The 22,120-nt window shown below is 37.8% G+C and overlaps 1 protein-coding gene across 12 annotated transcripts in view; it reads right to left on the bottom strand.

Annotated features, from left to right (window-relative positions):
- Positions 1 to 22,120, bottom strand: part of LOC103023785 (B-cadherin) — a 169,547-nt gene that overhangs the window by 49,181 nt on the left and 98,246 nt on the right. Inside the window, exon 1 of one of the 12 annotated variants that reach the window (XM_049471031.1) lies at positions 261 to 402. The exons of 7 other annotated variants lie outside the window; for them this stretch is intronic. The gene's annotated coding sequence lies outside the window, so the exon portion shown is untranslated. Of the gene's footprint in view, positions 1 to 260; positions 403 to 22,120 lie in introns of those variants that run through there. 4 more of the 12 variants (XM_049471030.1, XM_049471029.1, XM_049471028.1 and 1 more) reach the window with 4 other exon arrangements.

Genomic DNA, 22,120 nt, shown 5'->3' with positions numbered 1-22,120 from the left:
AGACAAGAGCTGGGCGATATGGTAAAAATACCTGTATCATGAGATGAATCACAATATTTACAATATTTTTTTTTTTATATTTAAAATGATACTCAAAAAATATAATCAAAATGTTCTATAACTTATCCTAAACATTACTAATTACTCTCTCTGTGATTGAAAGCTAATTAATTTGTTAATTTACACTGAAGATATCCACAATATACTCAAAAAAAGTATATTCTGTATCCCACTAACAGAATATATCTCAAAATGCCCACCTCAGTTCAGTTTTGTCTGTGCTGGATCATCCTATCTTCTCCTTGAGAATACCATCCTCATCCTCATGAGTCGATCTATAGATGAGCTACAAAATCCAGCAGCAGAAAGTTTGTCTCAATCAGAGGATCAGACTGAATGAAGAACTGAACTGAAACACTCTGTCTATTCTGACTTTGCTCCTCAGGCTCCTCCTCCATTCCCAGGCCAAGCGTCCAGAACCACCACTGACTGTTTGTGTTCTTAGCAGTGGATGCAGCACAAATCCCTCTGATATTGCATGAATATAATGAACAGCAGGGTTTCTCTTAAATAAAAAGAGCAGCTAAAGCCCTGAGCACTGCTTACTTAACGTACTGTTCATATGAGAGGAAATTAATGTAGAAATAATTATTATATTAAATTATATTATATTACTTTTTAAACTAATATGGCCTACCTGCTGTTTAAATGCAAGCAAATAACACCAGATACTATGTAAAGAGGACAAGATACTAAGTGGTGAGCACAAGATACTATGTGGAAATCACCATATGCGGTATAGTGAGGACAAGATAGTCAGTGGTGAGCACTAGATACTTTGCGGAAAACACCAGAGGCTACATAGTGAAGACAAGATACTAAGTAGTGAGCACAAGATACTATGTGGTAAACACCAGATGCGGTATAGTGAAGATGAGATACTAAGTGGTGAGCACTAGATGCTATGTGGTATACACCAGTTGCGATATGAGGACAAGATACTACACTAAGTGGTGAGTACCAGATACGATGTGGTGAGCACCAAATATTATGTGGTACACACCAAATGCTATATGATGAAGACAAGATACTGCACGGTGAGCACCTGATACTATATTGTAAACACCTGATACTATGTGGTAAACACCAGCTATATAGTCAGGACAATATACTAAGTGGTGGGTGAGCACCTGATACTATGTGGTAAACACCAGATGCTTTATAGTAAGGACGAGATACTATGTAGTAAGCACCAGATAACCACCAGTGTAGTAAGCACCAGGTAACCACCAGTTACTTTGTAGTGAGCACCAGATACTATGTGGTAAACACCAGATGCTATGTAGTGAGGACAAGATACTATGTGGTGGGTGAGCACCAGATACTATGGTAAGCACTAGATACTAAATGTTGGACACCAGAAGCTCTCAGATATGTACCATGTACTATGTGGTGAGCCCCACATAAAATGAGGTAAGCCCCAGAGACTAACATGTAAAAACAACTGTTTACTGCCACATACAGTAACATCTGGTGCCCCTTACATAGTATCTGGTGCCCCTCACATAGTATCTGGTGCTCACCACATAGTATCTGCTGCTCACCACATAGTATCTAGTGCTCATTGTACCAAGTCAAGGAGTGATCAGTCTGCTCAGTGTCAGGTGAAATTCAAGTCCTGTCTAGCCTAACTTTGCTCTCAGGGCTCCTCCAGTCTCAGGTGAAGCCCTCAATGATCACAGCTCCTCCAGGAAAATCTCTGACAGACTGATTTAACATCATTCTTGTGATTTGGTTGCGTTTATTTTGTCTAGTATTCGCTTAAACTCGCCGAGATACACCAATACAATCTGACATCTGATGCTTATTACTCAATTCCACCTTAAAAAGTGAAGCAGTTCATTTTAAATAATAAGTTAAATACTTCCACATCACATTAACACTGCCTTATTTAATGTTTTCATTCCACCTTAAACAGTGAAGCAGTTACAGGTGCTTGGGCTAAACTGCTGCACTCTTTAAGGTGGCAGAATAAAGAACTGCATTTTCTTATTTTCCTTCTATGCCAGTTTAAGAACTGCAGCTGTTACATAATTAGTGTTTGTCAGAGGAACTATAACTTAGTTCCGCTGGAATAACTATGACGTTTGTTATAGTTATTCCACCTTAAATTCTACATCTACCTGCTTAAACACAATCATATTCACATGAATCTCCAGCATGAAATGAAACTCTGGTACTTTAAAGCAGTAACTGTGTGAGGAGCAGTCAGTCTAGAGACAGAAGATAGATGTGATTGGGGATTACATTTCTCTTATATCATTTTAACTACATTTTATCAGCTTCAAAACTTTACATTTTGTCAGGAGGGACAGTGTTGTGCCAGTTCACAGCTTTTCTAAACTAGTTCAAGTTCACTTCATGCATGCTCAAAGTGAACAGTTCACGTTGAAAGTTCACAATTTTAATTCTGAACTAGTTCAAAGTTCAGTTCATTTTACTTTTTTTGTGAGATATTCAAATAGATACTTTTTTTCACACTACAAGCTAGAAATCACTATACGTTCTTTGAAACGGCTCATTGTAGACATTTGATCATGACACTGCGATTGTGGGTTTCTTACCAGCTGATGAAAATGTTCATAAGGAGAATCGGTGTCTGTCTCCCTGCATCACTTCCACTAGACATTTTTTTTTAAATTGCAGAACCAGGTGCATCATTTACAGTATTTAAAAAGGAGAATTTAAAGATGTGTAGGCCTCCACATGGGATGAAGCTGACTGGAGGAAGCTGAAATAGTCTAGTCCAGGGGTTCTCAACTGGTCTTAGCCCAGGACCAGTCGCGGCCCACTTTTATGGAATAGAACGCAAGCAAACTTATTTTTTAAAAATGGCCTTAAAAATCCATTTTAACATACATATGCAAAGTGAATTTACTAGTATTTCTTTAAGAAACTGAGGAGGAACATGACAACTAAATGTTTGCATTACATTACATTACATTTGGCAGACGCTTTTGTCCAAAGCGACTTACAATAGTCAAGAACAAAATAGAAGTTAAAGGTAAAACATTTTTTAGACAGGGCTTAAAGGAGGTCGAAGGGAAATAAAGGGATAGAGAAGTGAAGGAGGGGAAAAAGGAAATGAGGTTAGAAGTAGTTAGTGTGTTAGAGGTGTTAGGAGAGTAAGTGCTCTTTGAAGAGCTCTGTCTTCAGGAGTTTATTAAAGATAGCGAGAGATTCTCCTGATCTGGTAGTGGAAGGTAGTTTGTTCCATCGTTGGGGAACTCTGTATGAGAACAGTATAATATGTATAAATGTATAAAAGTTACAATAATAAAATTAAAAATCAAAACTGTGCAAAATAAAAGAGGATACACAATAAGATATTTCATTAGTAACTCCCTGCCTCTCTTTTTCCCCCAATATAAAAGACAAGTACAAAAAAGCATTATCATTATAATAATTATTATATATTTTTTATGTTTTTTTTTTTTTTCAAGCTGTCTGCGACCTACTCAGAACAAGTCCGCGACCCACTTTTGGCTCCCGACCCACCAGTTCAGTTGAGAATCGCTGGTCTACTCTATCTTTGCTGATAACTGAACGTGTTACAGGCTGCTGTACACAAGGCTGCTCACAGGATCTCAGCAGTTGGTTGATATTTGCTATAACTGAAAGACACTATTCATGCCTGTGCTCTCCTCCCTCAGCGAGAGAACCCACAGTCTGTTCCCGTGGGACGGCCGGAGAGTGGAGCTGTGAGAGGCTTTATCCTTTCCCAGATTCCAGCGATTGATTTTTGTGCTGCCACTCAGCAATCCGGCTGTGTGTTAATCCTGTTTATTGCATAACAAATGTAACTTATTCTGTATTTGTTATTTAGTGAATGTCTATTATCTTGTCTGTAAATCAGAAACAGGGATGTTTAAAGCCATTGCTTTGACCTTTGCATGTGTTACTAACAATTGATTTTAAGCTTTTTTGACTTTGTAAATATAAATAAGTCTATTTAAGTACAACAAGGGTTGGACAATGAAACTGAAACACCTGGTTTTAGACCACAATCATTTATTGTCCCGACGGACAGTTCTGGTGGAAACAGGAGAGTTGAGGTGCACATTGAATTCTGCCGTGATTTGGGCAGCCATGGTTTTATGTTTTTTTGGATACAACATCCCTTTCAGACAGCTTCCTCTTACAGCGTCCACAGTTAATCCTGTTGGATGTGGTTGGTCCTTCTTGGTGGTATGCTGACATTACCCTGGATACAGTGGCTCTTGATACATCACAAAGACTTGCTGTCTTGGTCACAGATGCTCCAGCATGACGTGCACCAACAACTCTGGTATGTCACCCATAATGTTGTGTGCATTGCAATATTTTGAGCAGAACTGTGCTCTTACCCTGCTAATTGAACCTTCACACTCTGCTCTTACTGGTGCAATGTGTAATTAATGAAGATCGGCCACCAGGCTGCTCCAATTTAGCCATGAAACCTCCCACACTAAAATGAAAGGTGTTTCAGTTTCATTGTCCAACCCCTGTATCTACACAAATAATTTAGTGCAGTCTAGTTACTTGAGAATTTCACATAAAATTATATTATGCACTACTTGGTGTTTCTTTGTAAGTGTTTGTCGTCGAATACATTTGTAAATTTGAGTCTAAATGCCAAAGTACAATTTACAACATTTTACGTCCTTACTGATAACAATCTTAAAATATTTTTAAGTCAATGCTAATTGGATTTATGCTGATGTTGAGTTAAGTGTTTTTAATCACTGTTTTAACTTTTATTTAATTTTAAACTGAACTGGAGTGAATGTTGGACTGAATGGTGGGTCACTAGTTTCACTCTGGTTTGATTGATTTGCTGAGCAGAGCTTTTCTGATGGAGTTTTTTTTAAAGTTTAATCCTGATGGAGTGTACACACTTATAAGTGTTCAACTGATGTATTGGTGTATTTAGAAATGGGCACTAGCTTCTGACACTGATAACAACACAAACGGAAATTTCTTAACCCTGTTCCAGCCATTAATTATCATTCATTTGTCAACGAGCCATTAATTCAATGTACTCTATCAGGGCAGGCCACCATACTCTAATCCACAGCCACACTGACCGTCATCCCTTGTTCCTCCATATTTACTCCTAATCATTTAAAACAACTCAGTATATACTTGCTACACCATGGCATCCTCCTAGCAACACCTTAGCAACCAACCACTTTTTTTTATAACAACCAACTAGCAACAGCCAATCAATCAACCCCTTAGGAATGGCGTAGAAACACATTAACAACCATTACAATGCATTAAAATACTGTAGCAACCACTTAGCAACATTTTAGGATCCAATAGGAACCACTTTAGCTGCGCAAGCTGTTTTTTTATGATATTTAACAAAAATAAATTATAATATTGTTTAATATTGTTAGATATTCCTCATGAATTACCATGAAGTGTATTAATCTTTTCTTAACTCAATAAATAAATGTGATTTTAAATGTGATTTTTATATTAAATTGTGATGTTAAAGAAGTTATTGGGGGATCTCAGATGTTTGAACACAGCTCTGATCTGGAACACTGTGGTGAAGATGACTGCACAGTCTTTCCCAGCACAGCCTGTTGTTCTTTAGCTTCTAAAAGCTCTTACTCATCAGACTGCATCCTGTGCGCTGGTTGGTTATTAGGGTATTAATAATGCAGCAGTGTGTTTCAGCGCCCATTTATGCACAGTGTCCATTTCCTCATACCACGAGCAGAATAAACAAATACCTGGACAATGCTGGCTCTGTATTAAAGCACCGCTGCTGCACTGTTTTCTAAGGCAGTAGTTAAGAGAATATTACATTTACTAGATCTTCCAGCCATATGTGTAGCACAGGACCTGGTATGTTTATTCATATGTTTTGAAAAGGTAGCAGAGATATTGGATTAGACAGTAGATTTATTATCTAAACTTCTTCATCTCAGTATATCATTATATTTTATTCATTTAACTAAATAATGACTCATGTTTAATATTTTATTGGATTATGTGAATTATGTTAATGTCAGGTTTTCCAACTACCAAGAAAACCATTACTTTGGATTTCCCCTGTGTTATGTTTTTGTTGAAAATATTTATTATTTTCATAATAATTCTAACAACAAAATACACTGCCTAACCAAAAAAGGTTACCACCATAAAAAAAGGTCATACACTCTAATATTTAATTGGACCACCTTTAGCTTTGATTTGGACGTGCATTTACTGTGGCATCGTTTCAATAAGCTTCTGCAATGTCACAAGATTTATTCCATTCCAGTGTTGCTGGACTAATTTTTCACCAAGATCTTGCAGCAGCATTGATGATGGTAGAGTCTGACCACTGCACAAAGCAGCTCTTCTCCATCCAGCACATCCCAAAGATTCTCAATGAGGTTAAGGTCTGGACTCTGTGGTGAACTCTCTCTCAATCCATGTGTGAAAATGATGATCTCATGCTCCCTGAACCCTGAACTCTTTCACTATTCCAGCCCCATGAATCCTGGCTTTGTCTTATCTTGGAATATGACCGTGTTCATCAGGGAAGAACAAATTATTCCATTGATGGAATAACCTGGTCTATATTCAGTATATTCAGGTAGTCAGCTGACCTCATTCTTTCAGCACATACTGTTGCTGAACCTAAACCATATTTTTAGCCTTCTGAAAACGTTAAAGCAGCTTTATGCTGCACAGATATATATACGCTGGAACAAAGAATTTACTTTCTTGCTCAGGCATCAGTGGCTCTGGCCAATCAGAGGAGACAATGTGCTCACGTGGCTTATTAGTGCACATTTTAATGTGTTTATGTCCAAATAAACAAATTTGATCAGCTAATCTGGATCATCGACACTAACTACAGGTGTAAAAACGGCCTTTTTTACTCAACTACATACTAATACACTAGTACTGTGATCCCCTTATCACCATTTGTGCAATATGTTTAATGTGCAATATTTTCTCACCTTTTAATCTACTATTTATTTGATATTTATTCACTGTTCCTCTTTGTGCAATAATACTGGACACCCCACCATAATCAAATCTTTATGCACTAGATGTATATATATTTTTTATCCTTTACTATTAATATATTTTTAAATATCTTTATATATTTCCTGTAGTTGACCTGTAGTATACATAGCTTTATTATTATTTGTTTATATTTTTTCCTGACCTTTTTCTCTGTTCTTTCCACAGTACTGCTGCAACATTGTAAATTTCCCCATTGTGGGATTAATAAAGGATTATCTTATCTTATCTTATCTTATCTTAGATCTTAGATATCTTAGATATTTACAATGAAGTTTAAAAGTTTACTCTATCCAATTTATCATGCATTCTTTATTCCAGCGCCCTATGTTGGCATTTAATTAACACCACTAATATAATAAATATAATAGCATTTTACATTTCTTACAATTGTTCTTTAATTTACATTTAAATATCCACTTTAAAAACTTGCGTCTTAAGAAGATCAAGTGCGAATAAATTGCAGTTAATCACAGAATATTGCCATAATTCAGCTTTTTTTTCTTTTAATCATTTTTACCACTAGTAAAAAGCTAAACAAACGAAAATATTGCAAAAGCTGAATTTCACAATTACCCACTTGCTTCTTGTGAAACTCTAAATAAGGCCTGGCCAGTTCCTCATAAAGAGGAAGATGGTGATGATTTTTAGGGATTTTTTTTACTTAGATGGTGAACTCTTGACTTATCGCATCCTGGGTATTTCTTACATCATTCTGAAGCTCACAGTGACATATTTATTATTAGACTGAAATATTACTACAGATATTAGAGAGTAGGCCAGTGACTGTCCAGTGTATAGCAGAACTGACCCCTGAGGCTAAAGATGAACTCAGCTCTGTTGTTTCTGTGTTTGTACTGTAGAAGGATCATGAGTTTTCAATGTGATCGCACCCTCATTATCACTGTACAGCAGCCTGACTCTACAGCTGAATGGAGTTGCTTATTTCCACCCCTCGCAGCTCGTGACAAGGGAAAAATCCTTTATTACAAATTGGAGAAATAACCACTAATTACATTATAAAAGAACTTTATACACTAGTGTAATATATAGTAGTTCAATGTGTGGTTAATAATGGTGCTCTGTTTCATGGTTTTCTGCATAAATTTGCCATAAAATCTATGATCAGGAGATCGCTGGTTCGAATCCTGATTATGTAGCTTGCCATCCGCTACTGGAGCCCTGAGAGAGCACAAATGGCCTTGCTCTCTCTGGGTGGGTACAGTAGATGGCACTTTTTCCTCTTATCACTCCTAGGGTAATGTAGATCAGCACGAGGCATCTGTGAGCTGATGTATCTGAACCGCTGAGTCGCTGAGCTTTCCTCCGAGCGTTAGCGCTGTGATGCTACTCAGCGGCAATACTGCATCAGCAGCAGTTCAAAAAGAAAGTCTTCACCCTCTTTGTGTTGGGGCACCACTAGTGATAGGGGGAGTCCTAATGAGTGGGTAGGTAATTGGCCATGTAAATTAAGGACAAAATGGGAAAAAAATACAAAGAAAAAAAATGCCATAAAATGTAATCTGATCCTCATCCAAGTTCGAGATACAAATGTAATGTACCAAAAATAATACCACAAAACTTATGAAAAATCAAGGTCTATTATTGAAATAATAGCTTGTTGACACCACCTTTACAGCAATAACCTCAACTAGGCACTTCCTCTACCAGTAGACCTCAGACCTGCTTCCTGCCTATCCAGGAGGAATTGTAGCCCATTCTTCCTGCAGAACTGCTTAAGTTCTGTTGTATTCCTCAGACACTTTATGTGTACAGCTCTCTTCAGCTCAATCCATAGCTCAATCTATATTAAATTGAGATCTAAGCTCTAATTTGGCTACTTCAAAAGACAGATTTAGTTTTTCTCTTGTGGATTTTTGTTCTCCTGTCTTTTGGGTCATTGTCCTGTTGCATCACCCAACATCTGCAGAGTTTCAGCTGACATACAGACACTCTTTGTGATGGGCAGTGCTGCACGACTGGCCACCAGTCGAGCTGGGCAACAGAGGGGAAAAAGAAGTGGAGTTGGGTCCCGAAACTCCAAGTCCCAGAATCCCCAGCGATGATCAGTGGCAACCAGCCACACCTGTGCACCACTCTATATAAAGCCCAGTCAAACCACTCATTCTCGTTGCACATTTAAAGAGGGGTGACCGGTAACAAAGGGGGTATAAGAAAATAAAATAAAAGAAAGAAACAAACAAAAAAAAGAAAAGAAAAAAAAAGCCGCACAAAAAAGATATAAAAGATCTCAAAAGAAAGTAAAAGTAGAGGACTAAGCTGTGCTCAGTCCGTTTTGAGTTTGATGTGTTTTGATTTGAGTTATTTGAAGCTAAAAGTCTGTGTTTCAGTTGTACGTGCCATTTTGTGGCATTTTCTTTGTTCTGTTTCCCGCCTTTTTTCATGCACCTCTTCAGGGTTTTGTTTTCCACCTATTTTCCAGTTGTCAGGTCTGGTGCTGTTAGCTCCTCTGTCCCTTCCACACCAAGCTCTAACGGAGGTTCTCAGGTCAACAACTACACTACCCAGAATGCACCACCCGCTGACATCACGCACTCAACTGATCACGTGACACCTCACCTGCTTCCTCCAGGAAGTCCCGAATACTGATTACTGGCACTATAAAGGTGCACGCCAAACAGACTACCACACCGCGTATTGTAGGTTCTCCTCTTCACAAAGAGTTACTTTATCTCTCGTCTCAGTTTACTTTGTGTATGACCTTGCTTTTGTTTTCTCGACGCCGATTATTGCCTTTGCCTCTGATACTGGATTGTTTGTGTATGACTTGGACTGTGTTTTCACTACTGCCTCGTGGATTACCTCTGATACTGGATTGCTCGTGTATGAACTCTGGACTGGTTATCGTTTCTGGTATGGTTTTGCCTTCATTACTCTGTTTACTGGTGATCACCCATTTCTCTGTATCGACTCTGATTACATCTGTTTATTCTTATAATAAACACATTTTGATCTTATCAGTATCTGCACGTGTCTGCCATTCTGTACATACCATGACACCAGTCTCCTCTGTGGAAAACCAAACCAAGATGCACAAGCACACCTTTTGACACAAACACTATTGAAACATATTTATAAATAGCCAAAACAATTGATTAATCAAATGATTATAAATATACCTAAGTAAACATATATTATTGAAGTTATAAATAATTAAATAAATCCAAAAACAAACAACCAATTTTGCTCTGCACTTGGATCCAACACCATCCTCTCCTGTAACACTCTTACATTATCTTTGGAATGGATCAGAAGATTTTGACCCAGTTCTCCATATTAGAGTCCATAATAGAGAGCATTTAAGCATTCTGAGATATGGCATCTCAGTCTGGTTGTGTAATCTTTTAATACAGCTAAAGATTGAATTAGCTAGTGTTGTCAGAACTTCTTATTATAAATTATCGGTTTATTTAACTAATATTTTACTATTTAAAAATAAGTTAAATAATAAATAGTAGCCAGTAGCCAGTACTCCTCTCTTGATTTAATTTTAAGGGGTCTGTTGTTAGGTTAGCAAAGCAAATTATTTCTGGTCCATGTTCTAGGGTACAGGAATTAATTTGTACCTGCATCTATCACATTTCTTAGATGAATAAGGTAACAAAGCAACCAGCTAGCAACCACTCACCAATACCTTAACAATTACAAAGCCTCATTATAACAAATAGCAGATAGAAAACATATTAAAAAGCTATAGCAATGGTCTTGTTAGCTCCCATGTAGAGTCCCCATTTAATAATGCTATAGAAACCATGTAGGAACCACCTACCCACTACTACCCACACCAACCTGAGATACCATAAAAGCCACCATGAAACACCATGCTATGGAGTAACAAAGTTACTCCCTGGGATAAAATAATAACTACTTAGCACCCACCTAGCAACACTATAGCAACCACTAAGCAGTATAATAGCAGCCACCTGAGAAACCATAGCATCCATCTAGCAACCACTTTACATTACCATAGCAACCACCTGGGATACCATAGTTGGTAAGAGAGTTGGTAAGAATCAGGGAACTATTAGAATCATTAAATGGTTTGAGGTCTTATTTATGATGGATAAGAAGCATCTAGTTAAATAGTGTTGTTTAACCCTTTAAACTCTAGGCTGTTTTGGTGATTTTTCTTAATTTTTGTCAGTTCCTCTTTCAGGTCTTATAACACAGTAATTATATCAGACAGACACACGCCCTGATCTCTTTTACTCCAGAAGACATACGGCTGCTCAAAAATATAATCATTTAAAACGTAAAAGGAAGCAGAATTGTTATATTTTCCTGGAACTGATCATGTTTTAGTCAAAATTTTACCAAGTGCTTGCTTTTTTTTTTTTTAACTTATTTTTGAATTATATATACTTTAAATATATTCAAAACCTAAGATATCTTTTCAAAAATGTTTAGACTAGAGTGTTTATGAGTTTAAATCATAAGATTATTGATGATAGTTCATTACACGGCTTATGAATTATTACTTTGACTAAATACATGGAGAAACAGCATCAGGCGGATTTATTTTTCTTGATAATCAATAATCACACCTCTAGGATACATGTAGATACTAAAAACCTGACACTCAGAGCAGCCTATGCCTTTCAGTATTTTAATCAGGACACACAAAGAAAACTATGAACGAAAATGTAAACTTTTTAGTCTAAATAAATAAAAATGTTTAGTGCAAAATAACTACTTAGTAAAAATGTGCAAGTAAAATAAAAACAATATAAAGTAGTGCGCACACCATACCTAGCTTTAGTTTGAGTAAAGCAGGTAGTTTCACACTTTTTCTGTGGACACTTTTGAGTCTTTATTTACTGATATTATTTGGTTTGAAACCTCATATAAATATGTTTGAAGCACTAAAGGTAAATAATATTGGTCGGGGAAGGAGATCTCACTTTTTAGGTGTTTTTCTCAATGGGTTTCTTGTAGATTTAGCTTTACTGTACTGGGATATCATCACTATTTGAGTATATTTATAATGAGTAAGAGTAAGCTCCGCCCTTTCTAACATATATGGATTATGTTTATGTGTGAAGGGATTCCTGAGTAATTAAGATTAGAACACTAGGTGCAATTTTGGACGAAAAAATCCGTCCGTAGGGTTCTAAGGGTTAAATATATCTATTATAATGGTTGAATTTAGTATCATAAAGAAATACAGGTAAGAGGAGCTGTTCTCAGTAGTAGAACCCTTTTGTTGAGACAGCTGAGTGCTGCAGCTGAGAGAGACTGATGTTATGCTTGGTTTGTTCGGCTGGTCAGACCGGTTTCTGTCTCACTGCAGAAGAAAAACACAGAGCGTATTGTTTTCAAGCTGAACATGACGATACAACTTTCATCGTGTGGCTGCTCGTACTTATGTAAACACACTAGCTAATGTTAACCAATGCTAAAGTGCGTTAGATGGCAGGTATATAGGTATAAGCTATTTGTATAATATTTTTTGATGTTTTTGATGGTCTAGTCATGAGTTACTACAGTTTGTGTTAGAACCTTCATGCATTGTATAAATGAACATCAAGTACATCAGGTAAAATGATGGTTCTTGCTTTGAGCATCTGGGGTAGGTACTGACCACTGAACAGCAATTACCCACCCACAAGACAGCAGTACTAATGATATGGCCGATTGGTGTATACAAGCAGTGGAAGTCTAGAGCACAGTTATGGGCAAATTGTGTAAACACCAGACTAGACTGCAGTAAAAGTAAGATATTTCACTGAAAATATATATATTATGGTTCTCCAACAGTCCTAAAGAAGTTTCTGAGCCTTTTCTGAGCTCATCTCAAACCCATACCAAATTCATTGCAAACTCATCCCGAATGTGTCTTGTCCCAAACTCATCTCAAATTGATCCCAAACTTGTTTTAAACTTATCCCAAACTTATGCCAAACACACCTTTAACTCATCCAAAACTTATCGCAAACTGATCCCAAACTCGTTTTAAACTCTTCCCAAACTCTTCCTAAACTCATCTCGAAGTTGCAAAACACGCCTTTAGTTTGTCCCAAAGTCACCCCAAACTCGTTTTAAACTCATCCCAAACTTATACAAAACACACCTTTAACTTGTCCCAAAGTCATCACAAACTCATCCTAAACTCATCCTAAACTTGTCTCAAACTAATCCCAAACTCGTGTTAAACTCATCCCAAACTTTATCCCAAACTCATGCAAAACACCCTTTAATTTGTCCCAAAGTCACCCCAAAGATGTCTTTAACTCATCCAAAACCCGTCACAAACTCATCCCAAACTTATCTCAAACTCATCCCAAACCCATTCTTAACTCATCCCAAACTCATCCTTAACTCATCCCAAACTCATCTTAAACTCATCCCAAACTCATCCTTAACTCATTCTAAACTCACCCCAAACTCATCCTTAACTGATCCCAGACTTATCTCAAACTGATCGCAAACTCGTTTTAATCTCATCCCAAACTCATTCCAAACCCAATCATTTCATATTTTTTTCCTAGCTTTAATGTCTTAAACATACAATGCAGAAAATAGCCAGAAACAAACAAAACAAAAATGTATCTGATTAAATGAATCGAATCACTACTCACCTCTGATAGTCTCGATTACTCTGTTAGTCTCTTGATTATTCTGAGTTTTACTAGAACCTGAGCAGATTACGTATAGCTGCTGCTGATCGGTGACTAATGTAAGATTTCCTCATATCTATCTCTCAGCTGGAATGTGAATCACTTTTTCCTCATGACCATTTCTTAGATTTTCTTTATTAGACACCCATTTAAAAACACAGATCCAAATTTTGGTCAAGCTACGTTTCATTACAGTGACAGATTTTGTTGGATTTTTTTAGACAAATGTAATTATATAACACTGTAAATATAAGTAGTTTCATAAAGAGCATCTATGTGTTCTTTAAGAACTCCATTGTTACTCAATGCTCTTGGAGGAAATTCCTCAGTATGATGTAATCTGTTTCTTCAAAGAGTACAAGTAGTTTGTGTATATGAATGAAGTTACCCTTTTATTGAGCCTTTCTAGACACCCAATCACACACAGCATACTCTTAACCAGAAACCACTGTTCACCCATCCATCCTATGCAAATCCATATCTGGGCATAGAGTCATAAACGCATTCACACATACTTTTACCTGAGCTCCATGAGTTTACTGTGTGAAGAAATGAAAGGAAACTCAAGCGAACGCAAGGAGAACAGAGTAACTCCACCCAGACGGGCACTTAAACCCAAGACCCTAAGCCACTATGCCACCCCAAAATATAAAGATATATATTGTATTTTTATTGTATTCTATTAAATTTTTTTATCATACTTTTAGTATTTGAAAAGTAATTTTAGATGTTTTTGAACGTTAGTGTAGTGGTTGGTGTGGTGCAGTGGATAACACCACCGCCTGCCAATGAGCTACCATGTGGGAGACTGGGGTTCAATTCCAGGTCTGGGTGACTATGCTGTGCTACACTAATAAGAGTCCTTGTGATTGGCTGAGAGGCATTCTGTGAGTGCCATTAGAAGCTACAAACAAAGCAGAAATGGAACTATTTCAACTTGTTGAGTTTTTATAACCAAACCATCTTATTTTCTCGTCATGTTTAACTCAAATCTTTCAATAAACAGTGATAATGGAACTCTGGTATAATCACAATAATACACTCGAAGTTTGTGCTATAATGTGTAATATTGGTACTGCTGTGCTGCAGCTGTAGGCACAAGGCCAGGCTAAGCAGTGCCAATATTACACAATATAGCACTAACCTGGTACCTGGTTCCTGGTACAAGCAGTCGTCATCTCACGCCTCGACTACTGCAATGCCCTACTAACTGAACTCCCGGCCTGTGTAGTAAAACCACTCCAAATGATCCAGAATGCAGCAGCACGTCTGGTCTTCAACCAACCAAAACGGGCACATGTCACCCCGCTGCTCATTGAGCTCCATTGGCTACCAGTTGATGCTCGCATCAAATTCAAAGCTCTTACAATCGCCTACAAGGTGATGACAGAATAGCTCCTTTCTACCTGCACTGATCACTCCTGAAGGCTTACGCCACCTCTCAGCCGCTGCGCTCCTCCAATAAACGTTGCCTCGCTTTACCAAACAAACATTCACACAAAGAACAATCCAGACTGTTCTCATACAGAGTTCCCCAATGGTGGAACAAACTATCTTCCACTACCAGATCAGGAGAATCTCTCACTATCTTTAATAAACTCCTGAAGACAGAGCTCTTCAAAGAGCACTTACTCTCCTAACACCTCTAACTAACTACCTTCCACTACCAGATCAGGAGAATCTCTCACTATCTTTAATAAACTCCTGAAGACTGAGCTCTTCAAAGAGCACCTACTCTCCTAACACCTCTAACACATTAACTACTTCTGACCTCATTTCCTTCTTCCCCTCCTTCACTCCTCTATCCCATTATTTCCTTTTGACTTCCTTTAGCGATATTCTGTTTGCTCGCGAGCTTCACATTTGCAATCACAATAAGTTAATTTACACACGCAAAATGTTAAAACACTCTGGTTAATTTTGTTCACCTGGTATTTTTGCTCATTCCAACTTTTGACATTGACGTGACACCATAAATATGGCAATGAAGCATAATACATAAGAAACTAATACATTAGTTATGATGCTGGAGACCTTGGTTAAAGAAAATGTTCTCTAACTGAACCCTTATACATTTTTAATAAAATACATCTGCCCTAAGGGAAAGCACTGTTTGACCTTTATGCTACACCAACCACTGTAAACACGATAACAAGTTAAATATATCACATACAGGAATCCAACCCAACACAATCCCACACATACTCATATTTTCATATCCAGTTCTCATAAACAGCTCAGGGCAACATTGAATGACCTTTGAGCTTCAAAGATGCCTTTTAATATAGTCACCATGACATCATCATTAATCCAGCTCAACACGCCCTCCAGAGTTTCAGTGTAATCTCTGATCACCACGGCTAATCACGGCTCCTACAGTTTTGGTGGAGGACTGGTCTTGGGACATAACCGAAACAACCCTAGGGGAGTGGGTCATAATAAACTGGTGCTCTCATTGGTTCCTCCCTCCCCCCAGTGTGAACACACCAGTCTTCATTCCAGCAGTGCTGAAACTCCTCAGCGAGCTCCCAGGCTGTCCTCCACTCGGCTGAACTTGACTGGGTTAATTATGAGACACTCTCTGGTCTCTGGTTTCTGGTTTCTGGTCTCTGTGAGCAGCAGAAAGAGAAAAAACACAGTGCAGTCGGTTAATCATTTGTTTGGACTCGTTCGTTTTATCTGTGGTTATAGATTAGCTCTAGACGACAAACAGCCGATGGGTGGAAGAGTAAACTCTATGAGAACACGTGATTACAAGGAAGGGTTATGAGCCGTGCAGCTTTCCCATCAGTGGCAGACTCAGACTGTTTAAATAGCTATAAAACAATAAAAAGTACACATTACGTTAAATAATTATAATATTAAGGAATACCATGCAACATTGGAAAGCACCAGCTCTCACACAGATACTGTATGATGTTTTACTGCTAAGACGTGCACAATTTTGGCCTTTCAATTAGTCTAATGCACCAAACTTAGAGCTCATTCTCTGCCTGAAACTCAAGTTCCAAACTCTAGTTACAAACAGCAATACACACTCAACCCCCCTGTGTTTCTTTTTGGAAACACTGACCAGCAAACACCACGCCCAAACACTTCCTTAAACTTAAACTACCCTTAAACTTATCCTAAACTTATCCAAACTCATGCCAAACCTTTTAAACTCATACCAAACTTATCTAAAATATATCCCAAACTCATCTTAAACTCATCACAAACTCACCTTAAACTCACCCCAAACTGATCCCAAACTCATCGTGAACTCATCCCAAACCTATCTTAAACTGGTCCCAAACTCGAGCTAAACTCATCACAAACTCACCTCAAACTTATCTCAAAATTTCCCCCAACTGGTATTAAACTCATCCCAAAGTTTATCCCAAACTCATACAAAACACACTTTTATCTTGTCCCAAAGTCACCCCAGATGTATCTTAAACACATCTCAAAGTCATCCTTTATTGCTCTAAACTCATCCCAAACTTATCCAAATGTATGCCAACCCCTTTAACTCATCTCAAACTCATCTTCAAATTGCTCTAAACTCATGCCAAACTTATCCAAATTTATGCCAACCCCTTTAACTCATCTCAAACTCATCTTCAAATTGCTCAAAACTAATCCCAAACTTATCCAAATTTATGCCAACCCCTTTAACTCATCTCAAACTCATTCCAAATTGCTCTAAACTCATCCCAAACTTATTCAAATTTATGCCAACACCTTTAACTCATCTCAAACCCATCCTTAATTGCTCTAAACTCATCCCAAACATATCCAAATTTATGCCAACACCTTTAACTCATCTCAAACCCATCCTTAATTGCTCTAAACTCATCCCAAACTCATCTCACTCTGATCTGAAGCCTGCGACACTAAACTCTAAGCTCATTTTCAAACTAAAACTCTTTTAGCCAAACTCTAGTTATAAACAGCAATACACACTCAACCCCCTGTGTTTCTTTTGTACACACTGACCAGCAAACACCACACTCATCTAACAGTTACTCAAACCCAGCTGTACCAGGTGAAAACTCTTTAGGATGATCTTTATAAACAGAGAGGAGACGGTGTGGAAAAGAAAAAGGAGCACAAAAGGGGAAAGGGTGAGGATAAATAAAAGAACAAACAACCAACACTGAATAAATGAATACATTTATATGAACTTGTTTCCTTTGCTTTATTTGAAGTCTGAGGTCATTTTAAATTTTCTGCAAATGGAATTTGGGAGAAATGTTATCAGTACACTTTTGGGACACTGTCGTAGTTTGGTGGCATAGAAGGCACTTTATGACAGCATCCTTTACTACTGGAAGGGTAGAAGTCCATCAGTAAATGGGCACTCATTAAGACACATTATCAAAGTGTACGTCATAATAATTAACTGCAAGATAGGGCAGACAATAGGGCACTTTGTCTCTTTTTTGCCATTGAAAAAGCCGATTTAATGGCTCCTTTTAACCATTGAAGCACTGGAAGGGGTGATTTCCCCTTTCTAACCTAAGAGATCATTGTTCAAACACCAAGCCAGTGAGCCACTGGTGACAGTGACAGGAAAACCTCTCTCAGATAAGGAGGAAGAACACTGAGAGGAACCAAAACGGAAGAGAACTCATCCCCCTCTAGTAGGAACCACATTACAAAACAAACCAGAAAATGATTGTCTGCAAAAGCGAGTTCAGCTTCCCACTGAACTCACACTGTTCTCATTTCCCATTATATATCTACTAGAGACAGATTATATCTGTCCTGTATCATTTATTTTGCTTTAATCCTGGATATATGGAGATATTTGGAGTGCATTATTAGTATCATGATATTCTGGATCATTGACTTCTGTTACAAATCTGCTAAAATTCATTGAATTTTTAATATCTCAGTTAGGGGTGTGCCATATCATATTATATCATATCATATCGTATGCAATAATACGATTTAATTTGCATTTTGTTGCAGTAGTGCATTCTTTAATATTTGTTTAATTCAGTGTTTTGTCATATCTCCAAGAGTATCATTATCACGCAAATACCATAAAATATCATTATATTATATTAGGGCCATATTTGGTGGTTGCTCTTACTGCCCATGTGGTTGTAATAGTCTTGTATCAAGGTTGCTGCAATGTAGTTACTATGGTTTCCTATATGGTTCCTATGTTGTTACTATGTGGTTGCTTTGGTATCTTTAGCGTAGTTCATTTCCATCCAGTTGCTAGCCTGATGATAAGTGGTAGCTGTGGTGACTTCTATAGTGTTGCTACGTGGTTGCTATGGTGGTGTTCTCTGAATTGTCACCATTCATGATCCCTATAAATGTAGTTTAGCTAACAAAGATTTACTGTTACTGTTAATAAAACTACAAAAGCAAATTTCACTTCCATACAGTTACTAGCTTATTACAATATGGTTGCTGTGGTATTTCAAGTTGTTTCTATGGTGTTGCTAGTTGATCGTTATTATATCTCAGGTGGTTGCTCTGGTTTTACTAAGTGCTTTCCACTATGCTTTCCATATGATTGTAATTTTGTTGATTTGTTTACTATGATGTTGTTGCTAGGTGGTGGCAATGTGGTTGTTATGGTTTGCAAGAGTGTTGCTATGTTGTTGTGGTTATGGTTGTTATGGTGTCATAAATTTATTTCATTTTCATGCAGTTGCTAGCCTGTTGCTATGGGGTTGCTGTGGCATTCCAAGTGGCTTCTCTGGTGTTGCTAGGTAGTGGCTTTGTTTAAATGGTATGAGTTGTTTAAATGGTACACTAAGTGGTTGCTGTTGCTGTCACCATTCAGGACCCCTGTGGATGTAATTTAGCTAATAAAGACATTTGATTTATTGTTAACAAAATTACAAAAACATGGATTTTATTTTTATGCAGCTGTAAGCCTGTTACTATGTGGTTGCTGTGGTTTTCCAACTGGTTTCTCTGGTTTTTGCTAGCTGGTTACTATGGTGTTTTTAGGTGACCTTTTTTATATTTTAGGTGGTTGCAGCAGTGCTGCTAGGTGGTTGCTATGGCTTCCCTCGTTGTTGCAGTGGTGTTGACATGTGGTTGCCATGGTGTAATTTCAAGGTGAAGACAGTGTGATTGCTATGGTTTCCCAGTGTGGTTGCAATTGAGCTGCTACGTGGTTGCTAGATGTTCTTATATCATGTTACTAATTGGTTGCTAGGGTGTTCTTGCTTGGATTGTCACCCATCAAGAACTGTGGACGTAAGAAAGTGGATTTCTAAAGGAAATAAAGTGGATTCCATGGGTTTCCTTGGAGTTGCTAGCCTGCTAATATGTGATTGTTCACTTCTTTCTAGGTAGTTGCTATGCTGTGGTTGCTATGGTTTCCCAAATAGATGCTATGGTATTGCTGAGTGCTTATTAGGTGTTTGCCAGGTGTAGGTACTTCAGGTGGTTGGAGATTAGATGGGTGCTACGATGTGGCAAGGTGATGCTATTGTATTGTATTGTATTGTATTTTATTGTATCAAGCGGTTGCCATAATGTTGCTTAGTGGTTGCTACAGTATATGGGGGTTGTAAAGTGTTTAAAAGACAGGTGCTATGGCTTTTCATGTGGTTACTCAGGTGTAACCGACTGGTTGCTGTGGAACCTTTTATTAATGGTTAAATGTAACAAATATACAATATACCATTGGAACACATAAAGGGCTTTCTTTTGCCTGGCCTTTTTTACCCTTTTATCCAAGAAAATATTCGCCTGTTGAAAAGATGCGTCCACTGCTCGTTAGGTCTGCAGTGTTTTTGAGAGAAAGAGCCTTGGGGCAATCTTCTTGGAGCCTCGTTATCATCCTCAGAAATGTAAACATCGTTTCTGCATCAAGAAATAAGACCGGATCAGCAAATGTGGAGGAGACACATCTGCATTCCTGTAGAGACTCCACTGAACTTCTAAAATTTGACCTTCATGTGATGTTTGGGGCCTTGTAGAGCCCAGACCCTTTTTAAGAGAGGAAAACATTCCTAACGTTCTTTATTTATCAGTGTGACTTTTCATTAGTTTCATAATTTCTCAGGACTTTTAGAGAACTGTCTATGACTTCTTTATGTGTCTCTCTGTTCCACTATATATACAATATATGGATAGACGTATATAATTAATCTATATACTTTATATCATTGCTGTCCAATGAAAAACACTTATCTCCAAAACAGCAACTTTACAGTAGAGAGAAAAAACCTTGTAAAATTTCAATGGAAGTCAATGTAAAAAGAGTTTATTTTAGGTCATTTTTAAGAGTTTTCTAATGGTCTGTTTGTCAAGAAATTTGACGCAGTGTAAGGTTTTCCCTGTTTGTCTGTTCAAATTATGTAGTAAACTAAAAATCAACAAAAATGGAGATAAGTGTTTTTCATTGGACAGCGATGATATACTAAGGCATTTTTGCTGACTCCACCTTCAGCTCAAGTTTTAAAAAGGCTACAAAAATGGAAGTGGAAGTTTAGGAGGGGCACTGGGTGATGTATGGGTTTAGAGGCGGGGCAGGAGGGAGAGCTGATTGTCTGATAGCGGTGAGATGAAGAAGGTATTATTGATTGACTGATCTGCATATTGGGATGTGTCTATGTACCAAAAAACACAAACAAATTATACATGCCTATAGCACAGTTAAACCTGAGAGGGTACTACAAAAAAAGCATTTTTTTAAAGGTTAGGAAATATTTATCAAAAATGTAATCAAAACTGGTATTAATGTTTCATTTATATCTGAAACATATTTCAGCTATTAATAGAAAAAAAATAGTTTAGGGTTTAGTGGCTCTTTAATTACAGCCCATTCTATGTCTATTAATATGACATTAGTGTGGAGTCGGTGTTGGATCTTGTTTTAACCTGGTCATTTCATGTGTTTTGAGTATCAGAGGTATACTGTATCTGAATAAGATCAAAAGATAAAGAAAGTGACTTACTCAGCTTCTAAGCTCCACCCATTTTTTTATATAATTTAATTTCATTTTTGTTTACCATTTTTTCTTTCTCCCAATTTACATTGCCAGTTACACAACCCACTCATCAGGACTCCCCTATCACTAGTGACGCCCCAACACCAGGAAGGCGAAGACTAGCACATGCCTCCTTCAATACATGCGAAGTCAGACTCCACCTCTTTTCCAGCTGCTGCTAATGTAGCTTTGCTGAGTAGCATCACAGCGCTAACGCTCGGAGGAAAGTGCAGCGACTCAGTTCTGATACACCAGCTCACAGGCGCAGACTTGTGCTGATCGACATCACCCTAGGAGTGATGAGGGGAAAGAGTGCCATCTACCCACCCAGAGGGCGCAAGGCCAGTTGTGCGTCTTTAGGGCTCCAGTAGTCGATGGCAAGCTACATGAACAGGATTCAAACCGGCGATCTCCTGATCATACTGGCAGCATTCTTTTATTAATGATTGCAAAATTTTA

The sequence above is a fragment of the Astyanax mexicanus genome, chromosome 23, assembly GCF_023375975.1.
Source record: "Astyanax mexicanus isolate ESR-SI-001 chromosome 23, AstMex3_surface, whole genome shotgun sequence".
Lineage (NCBI taxonomy): Eukaryota > Metazoa > Chordata > Actinopteri > Characiformes > Acestrorhamphidae > Astyanax > Astyanax mexicanus.
The sequence above is the reverse complement of the archived record's forward strand: the minus strand, read 5'-3'. Positions and strand labels throughout refer to the sequence as shown.